We start from the raw sequence: 7202 nt of genomic DNA, 5'->3' as shown, positions 1-7202 counted from the left end.
GTCTACCAGACCCGAGTTCAAAAAGGCTGTAATAAAAATCCTGAAGGAATTAAGAAAGACTATTGATAGAAATGCAGATCACTGTGACAAGGAACTAGAAATTATAAAGAGGAGCCAATCAAAATTAGACAACTCTACTGCCAAGATGAAAAACGAGCAAAAGGCAACAAATGAAAAACTAAATAATACAGAAGAACAATTCAGTGGTCTGGAAGATAGAATAATGGAAATTAAGCAGAACAGGAGATAGAAGCATATATATATATATATATATATATATATATATATATATATATATATATATATATATATACACACACACACACATGCACCCGATACAGCAGCAATACAGAAAACACAGTCTTTTCAAGTGCTGATACAACATTCTCTAAGGTAGACCACATACTAGATCACAGAACAGCCATTTTAAATTTAAGAGGATTGTCATTATTTCAAGCATCTTTTCTGACCACAACAGTATGAAACTAGAAATCAACAATAGAAAGAAAAACAGGAAAAAGAACTAATGCAGGGAGACTAAACAACATGCTACTAAAAATGGGTCAATTATAAAATCAAAGAAGAAATCAGAAAATACCTTGAGACAAATGACAATGAAAACACAACCTTACAAAATTTATGGGGTAAAAGCAGTTCTAAGGGGAAAGTTCATAGTGATACAGGCCTTCCTCAAGAATAAAGAAAAATTTCAAATAAACAATCTAACCTACCACCTAAAAGACTTAGAAAAAACAACACACAAAATCCAAAGTCAGCAGGAGGAAGGAAACAATAAAGATCAGAGAGGAAATAAATAAAAATAGATATAAAAACAATAGAAAGATCAATAAAACCAAGAGATGTTATTTTTTAAAGGATAAACAAAATTGACAAACCTCTAGCTTGGATCACCAAGAAGAAAAGAGGATCCAAATAAACAAAATAAGAAATGAAAAAGGAGAAATAACATCTGATACCACAGAAATACAAAAAAAAAAAAAAAGAAAAAGAAAGAATACTATGAATAGTTATATGCCAACAAACTGCACAACCTAGAAGAAATGGACAAGTTTCTAGGAACAGGCAGGCTCCCAAAACTGATTCAAGAAGAAACAGATAATTGGAACAGGCTGATCACTCAAAGCAAAATAAAATCTCTAATAAAATAACTTATTGCAAATAAAAATCCAGGACTGGATGGCTTCACTGGGGAATTCTACCAAACATACAAGGAAGAACTTATATCTATCCTTCTCAAAATATTCCAATGCATTGAAAGGGAGGGAACACTCCCAAATTCTATGAAACCACCATCACCCTTATACCAAAGCCAGACAGAGAAACTACAAAAAAAAATTACATATACAATGGAATATTACTCAGCCATAAAATAGAACAAAATAATGCCATTTGCAGCAATATGGATGGACCTAGAGATTGTCATACTACGTGAAGTAGGTCAGACAGAGAAAGACAAATATCAAATGATATCACTTATATGTGGAATCTAAAACAATGGGTACAAATGAACTTATGTACAAAACATAAGTAGAGTCACGGATGTAGCAAACAAACTTATTGTTACCAGGGGATGGCGAGGGGGAGGGATAAATTGGGAGATTGGGATTAACATATACACACTATTATATATAAAATAGAGAACTAATAAAAACCTGCTGTATAGCACAGGGAACTCTACTTAATACTCTGTAATGGCCTATATAGGAAAAGAATCTAAAAAAAAAAAGAGTGGATATAAGTATATGTATAACTGATTCACTGTGCTGTACACCTGAAACTAACACAACATAGTAAATCAATTATACTCTGATAAAAATTAAATAAAAAATTACAGGCCAATATCTTTGATGAATATAGATGCAAAAATCCTCAACAGGGCTTCCCTGGTGGTGCAGTGGTTGAGAGTCTGCCTGCCAATACAGGGGACACAGGTTCATGCCCCGGTCCAGGAAGATCCCACATGCCATGGAGCAGCTGGGTCTGTGAGCCATGGCCATTGAGCCTGCGGGTCTGGAGCCTGTGCTCCACAACGGGAGAGGCCACAGCAGTGGGAGGCCCACGTATCGCAAAAACAAAAACAAAACAAAACAAAAATCCTCAACAAAATATTAGGAAAATGAATCCAGCAATAATAAAAAGGACCATGCACCATGATCAAGTTGGGTTTATTCCAGGGTCACAAAGATGGTTCAACATATGCAAACCAATTAATGTGATACACCATATTAACAGAAGGAAAGACAAAAACCACATGATCATCTCAATAAATGCAAAAAAGCATTTGACAGAATTCAATATCCATTCATGATAAAAACTCTCACCAAAGTGGGTATAGAGGGAACATATCTCAACATAATAAAAGCCATTTATGACAAACCCACAGTCAACATAATCCTCAATGGTGAAAAGGTGAAAGCGTTCCCACTAAATTCAGGAACAAGTCAAGGATATCCACTCTCACAATTTCTATTCAACATAGTATTTAAGTTCTAGCCCCAGCTGTCAGACCAGCAAAAGAAAAAAAATATCCAAATTGGAAGGAAAGATGTATAACTGTCACTATCTGCAGATCACAAGATACTCTATATAGAGAACCCTAATGTCTCCACACAAAAACTATTAGAACTAACAAACGAATTAAGCAAGGTAGCAGGATACAAGATTAATATACAGAGATCTGTTGGATTTCTTTATACTAACAATGAAATATCAGACAGAGAAAGTTTAAAAAATCTTGTTAAAATCATGTCAAAAAATAAAATATCTGGGCATAAACTTAAGCATGAAGTGAAAGAACTATACTCTGAAAACTATAAAACATTGATAAACGAAATTGAATATAACTCAAAGAAATGGAATGATATCTCATGCTCTTGGATTGGAAGAATTAATTAATGTTAAAATGGCCATATTACCCAAAGAAATCTACAGATCTAATGTAAGCTTAATCAAAATACCCATGACATTTTTCACATACCTAGAAGAAATCATCCTAAAATTTATATGGAACCACAAAAGACCTAGAATTGCCTAAACAATCACGAGAAAAAACAAACAAAGCTGGAGTCATAAGTCTTCCAGGCTTCAGATGATACTACAAAGGTACAGTAATCAAAGCAGCATGGTATAGGCACAAAAGCAGAAATATAGATCAACGCAACAGAATAGAGAGCTCAGAAATAACCCCATGTAACTATGATCAATTAATCTACAACAAAGTAGGCAAGAATGCACAATGTAGAGAAGACCATCTCTTCAACAAGTGGTGTTGGGAAAGGTAGACATGTAAGTCATGTAAATTAATGAAATTAGAACACTCCCTGACATCATACAAAAATAAACTCAAAATGGTGTAAAGACCTAAATATAAGTCATGACACCTTAAAACTCTTGTAAGGGAACATAGATAAATCCTTCTCTAACATAAATCGTAAAAATATTTTCTTAGATTTGTCTCCCAAGGCAAAGAAATAAAAACAAAAGTAATCAAATGGGACCTAATTAAACTTAAAAGCTTTTGCACAAACCATCAACAAAATGGAAAGACAATGCATGGAATGGGAGAAAATATTTGGAAATGATATCACTGATATTGGGTTAATATCCAAAATATAAAAACAGCTCATACAATTCAATACCAAAAAAACAAACAAACAAACCCGCAAACAGCACAATAAAAAATGGGCAGAAGACCTACATAGACAGTTTTCCAAAGGAGACATACAGATGGCTAACAGGCAACTGAAAAGATGCTCAACATCGCTAATTATTAGAGAAATGCAAATTGAAACCACAATGAGGTATCACCTCACAACAGGCAGAATGGCCATCTTATTAAAACGTCTACAAATAGTAAATGCTGGAGAGCATATGGAGAAAAGGAAACCCCTCTAAACTCTTGGTGGTAATGTACATTGGTGAAGCTACTATGGAAAATTGTATGGAGGTTCCTTAAAAAAACTGAAAATAGAGCTACCATATGATCCAGCATTTCTACTCCTATGTATATAATCAGAAATAACAAAAACTCTAATTTGAAAAGATACATGTATCGCAATGTTCATATGAGCACTATTTACAATAGCCAAGACATGGAAGCAACCCAGTGTCCATCCACAGATGATTGGCTTAAGAATATGTGGTATATATGTCAATGCTACTCTATCACTTTGTCCCAGCTTACACTTTCCCCTCCCCGTGTCCTCAAGTCCATTCTCTATGCTTGCAACTTTAATCCTGTCCTGCCCCTAGGTTCACAAGAACCATTTTTTTTACATTCCATATACATGTATTAGCATATGGTATTTGTTTTTCTCTTTCTGACTTATTTCACTCTGTAAGACAGACTCTAGGACCACCCACCTCATTACACATAATCTCATTTCACTTCTTTCTATGGCTAATATTCAATTGTATGTATGTGCCACATCTTCTTTATCCATTCACCTGTCAATGGACACTTAGATTGCTTCCATGTCCTGGGTATTGTAAGTAGTGCTGCAATAAACATTGTGGTACACGTGATGTGATACCTCATTGTAGTTTTTTTTTTCTTTTTTTAACATCTTTATAGGAATATAATTGCTTTACAATGGTGTGTTATTATCTGCTGTATAACAAAGTGAATCAGCTATACATATACAAATATCCCCATAGCTCCTCCCTCTTGAACCTCCCTCCTGCCCTCCATATCCCATCATTCTAGGTGGTCAAAAAGCATGGAGGTGATCTCTCTGTGCTATGCAGCTGCTTCCCACTAGCTATCTACTTTACATTCAGTAGAGTATATATGTCCATACCACTCTCTCACTTCATCCCAGCTTTCCACCCACACTCCCCTTGTCCTCAAGGCCATCCTCTATGTCTGCATCTTTATTCCTGTCCTGCCCCTAAGTTCTTCAGAATTTTTTAAAATTTTTAGATTCCATATATATGTGTTAGCATGCGGTATTTCTTTTTCTCTTTCTGACTTACTTCACTCTATATGACAGACTCCAGGTCCATCCACCTCAACACAAATAACTCAATTTCATTCCCTTTTATGGCTGAATAATATTCCATTTTATACATGTGCCACATCTTCTTTATCCATTCATCTGTCAATGGACATTTAGGTGGCTTCTATGTCCTAGCTATTGTACATAGAGCTGTAATGAACATTGTGGTCCATGTCTCTTTTTTTTTTTTTTCATGTCTCTTTTTGAACTACGGTTTTCTCAGGATATATGCCCAGTAGTGAGATTGCTGGGTCATATGGTAGTTCTATTTTTAGTTTTTGAAGGAACCTCCATACTGTTCTCCATAGTGGCTGTATCAATTTACATTCCCTCCAACAGTGCAAGATGGTTCCCTTTTCTCTACACCCTCTCCAGCATTTATTGTTTGTAGATTTTTTTATGATGGTCATTCTGACTGGTGTGAGGTGATACCTCACTGTAGTTTTGATTTGCATTTCTCTAATGATTAGGGATGATGAGCATCTTTTCATGTGTTTTTTGGCAATCTTCTTTGGAGAAATGTCTATTTAGGTCTTCTGCCCATTTCTGAAATGGGTTGTTTGCTTTTTTTGATACTGAGCTGCATTAGCTGCTTATATATTTTGGAGATTAATCCTTTGTCAGTTGCTTCATTTGCAAATATTTTCTCCCTTTATAAGGTTTGAGAAGGATAGGTGTTAGCTCTTCTCTAAATGTTTGATAGAATTCGCCTGTGAAGCCATCTGGTCCTGGGCTTTTCTTTGTTGGAAGATTTTTAATCACAGTTTCGATTTCAGTGCTTGTGATTGGTCTGTTCGTATTTTCTATTTCTTCCTGATTCTGTCTCAGCAGGTTGTGCATTTCTAAGAATTTGTCCATTTCTTCCAGATTGTCCATTTTATTGGCATAGAGTTGCTTGTAGTAATCTTTCATGATCTTTTGTAATTCTGCAGTGTCTGTTGTTACTTTTCCTTTTTCATTTCTAATTCTATTGATTTGAGTCTTCTCCCTTTTTTTCTTGATGAGTCTGGCTAGTGGTTTATCAATTTTGTTTATCTTCTCAAAGAACCAGCTTTTAGTTTTATTGACCTTTGCTATTGTTTCCTTCATTTCTTTTTCATTTCTTTCTGATCTGATCTTTACGATTTCTTTCCTTTGGCTAACTTAGGGGTTTTTTTGTTCTTCTTTCTCTAATTGCTTTAGCTGTAAGGTTAAATTGTTTATTTGAGATGTTTGTATTTGTTGAGGTATGATTATATTGTTATAAAGTTCCTTCTTAGAACTGCTTTTGCTGCATCCCATAGGGTTTGGGTCACCGTGTTTTCATTGTCATTTGCTTCTACGTTTGTTCTGATTTCCTCTTTGATTTCTTAATGATCTCTTCCTTTTTATTTAGCAAATTGTTTAGCCTCCATGTGCTTGTAGTTTTTACATTTTTTTCCCTGTAATTGATATCTAGTCTCATAGCATTGTGGTTGGAAAAGATACTTGATATGGTTTCAATTTTTAAAATTTTACCATGCCTTCATTTGTGACCCAAGATATGATGTATCCTGGAGAATGTTCTATGAGCACTTGAGAAGAAAATGTATTGTGCTGTTTTTGGATGGGATGTCCTATAAATATTGATTAATTCCATCCTGTTTAATATATCTTTTAAAGCTTGTGTTTCTGTCTTTATTTTCATTTTGGATTATCTGTCCTTTGGAGAAAGAGGGGTGTTAAAGTCCACTACTATGATTGTGTTACTGTCAGTTTCCCCTTTTATGGCTGTTAACATTTCCCTTATGTATTGAGATACTCCTGTGTTTGTGTATAAATATTTACAATTGTTATATCTTCTTAGATTCATCTCTTGATCATTATCTATTTCCTTTTTTGTCTGTTGTAATCGTCTTTATTTTAAAGTCTATTTTGTCTGATATGAGAATTGCTACTCCAGCTTTCTTTTGTTTTCCATTTGCATGGAATATCTCTTTCGATCTCCTCATTTTCAGTCATATGGGTCTTGCTTTTGTATCCATTCAGCCAGTCTATGTCTTTTGGTTGAGCATTTAATCCATTTACATTTAAGGTAGTTATCAATATGTATGCTCCTATTACCATTTTCTTAATTGTTTTGAGTTTGTTATTGTAGGTCTTTTCCTTCGTTTGTGTTTTCTACCTACAGAAGTTCCTTTAGCATTTGTTGTAAAGCTGGTTTGT

This window comes from Lagenorhynchus albirostris, chromosome X (assembly GCF_949774975.1).
Source record: "Lagenorhynchus albirostris chromosome X, mLagAlb1.1, whole genome shotgun sequence".
Taxonomy (NCBI): Eukaryota; Metazoa; Chordata; class Mammalia; order Artiodactyla; family Delphinidae; genus Lagenorhynchus; species Lagenorhynchus albirostris.
This window is presented reverse-complemented; position numbering follows the sequence as displayed.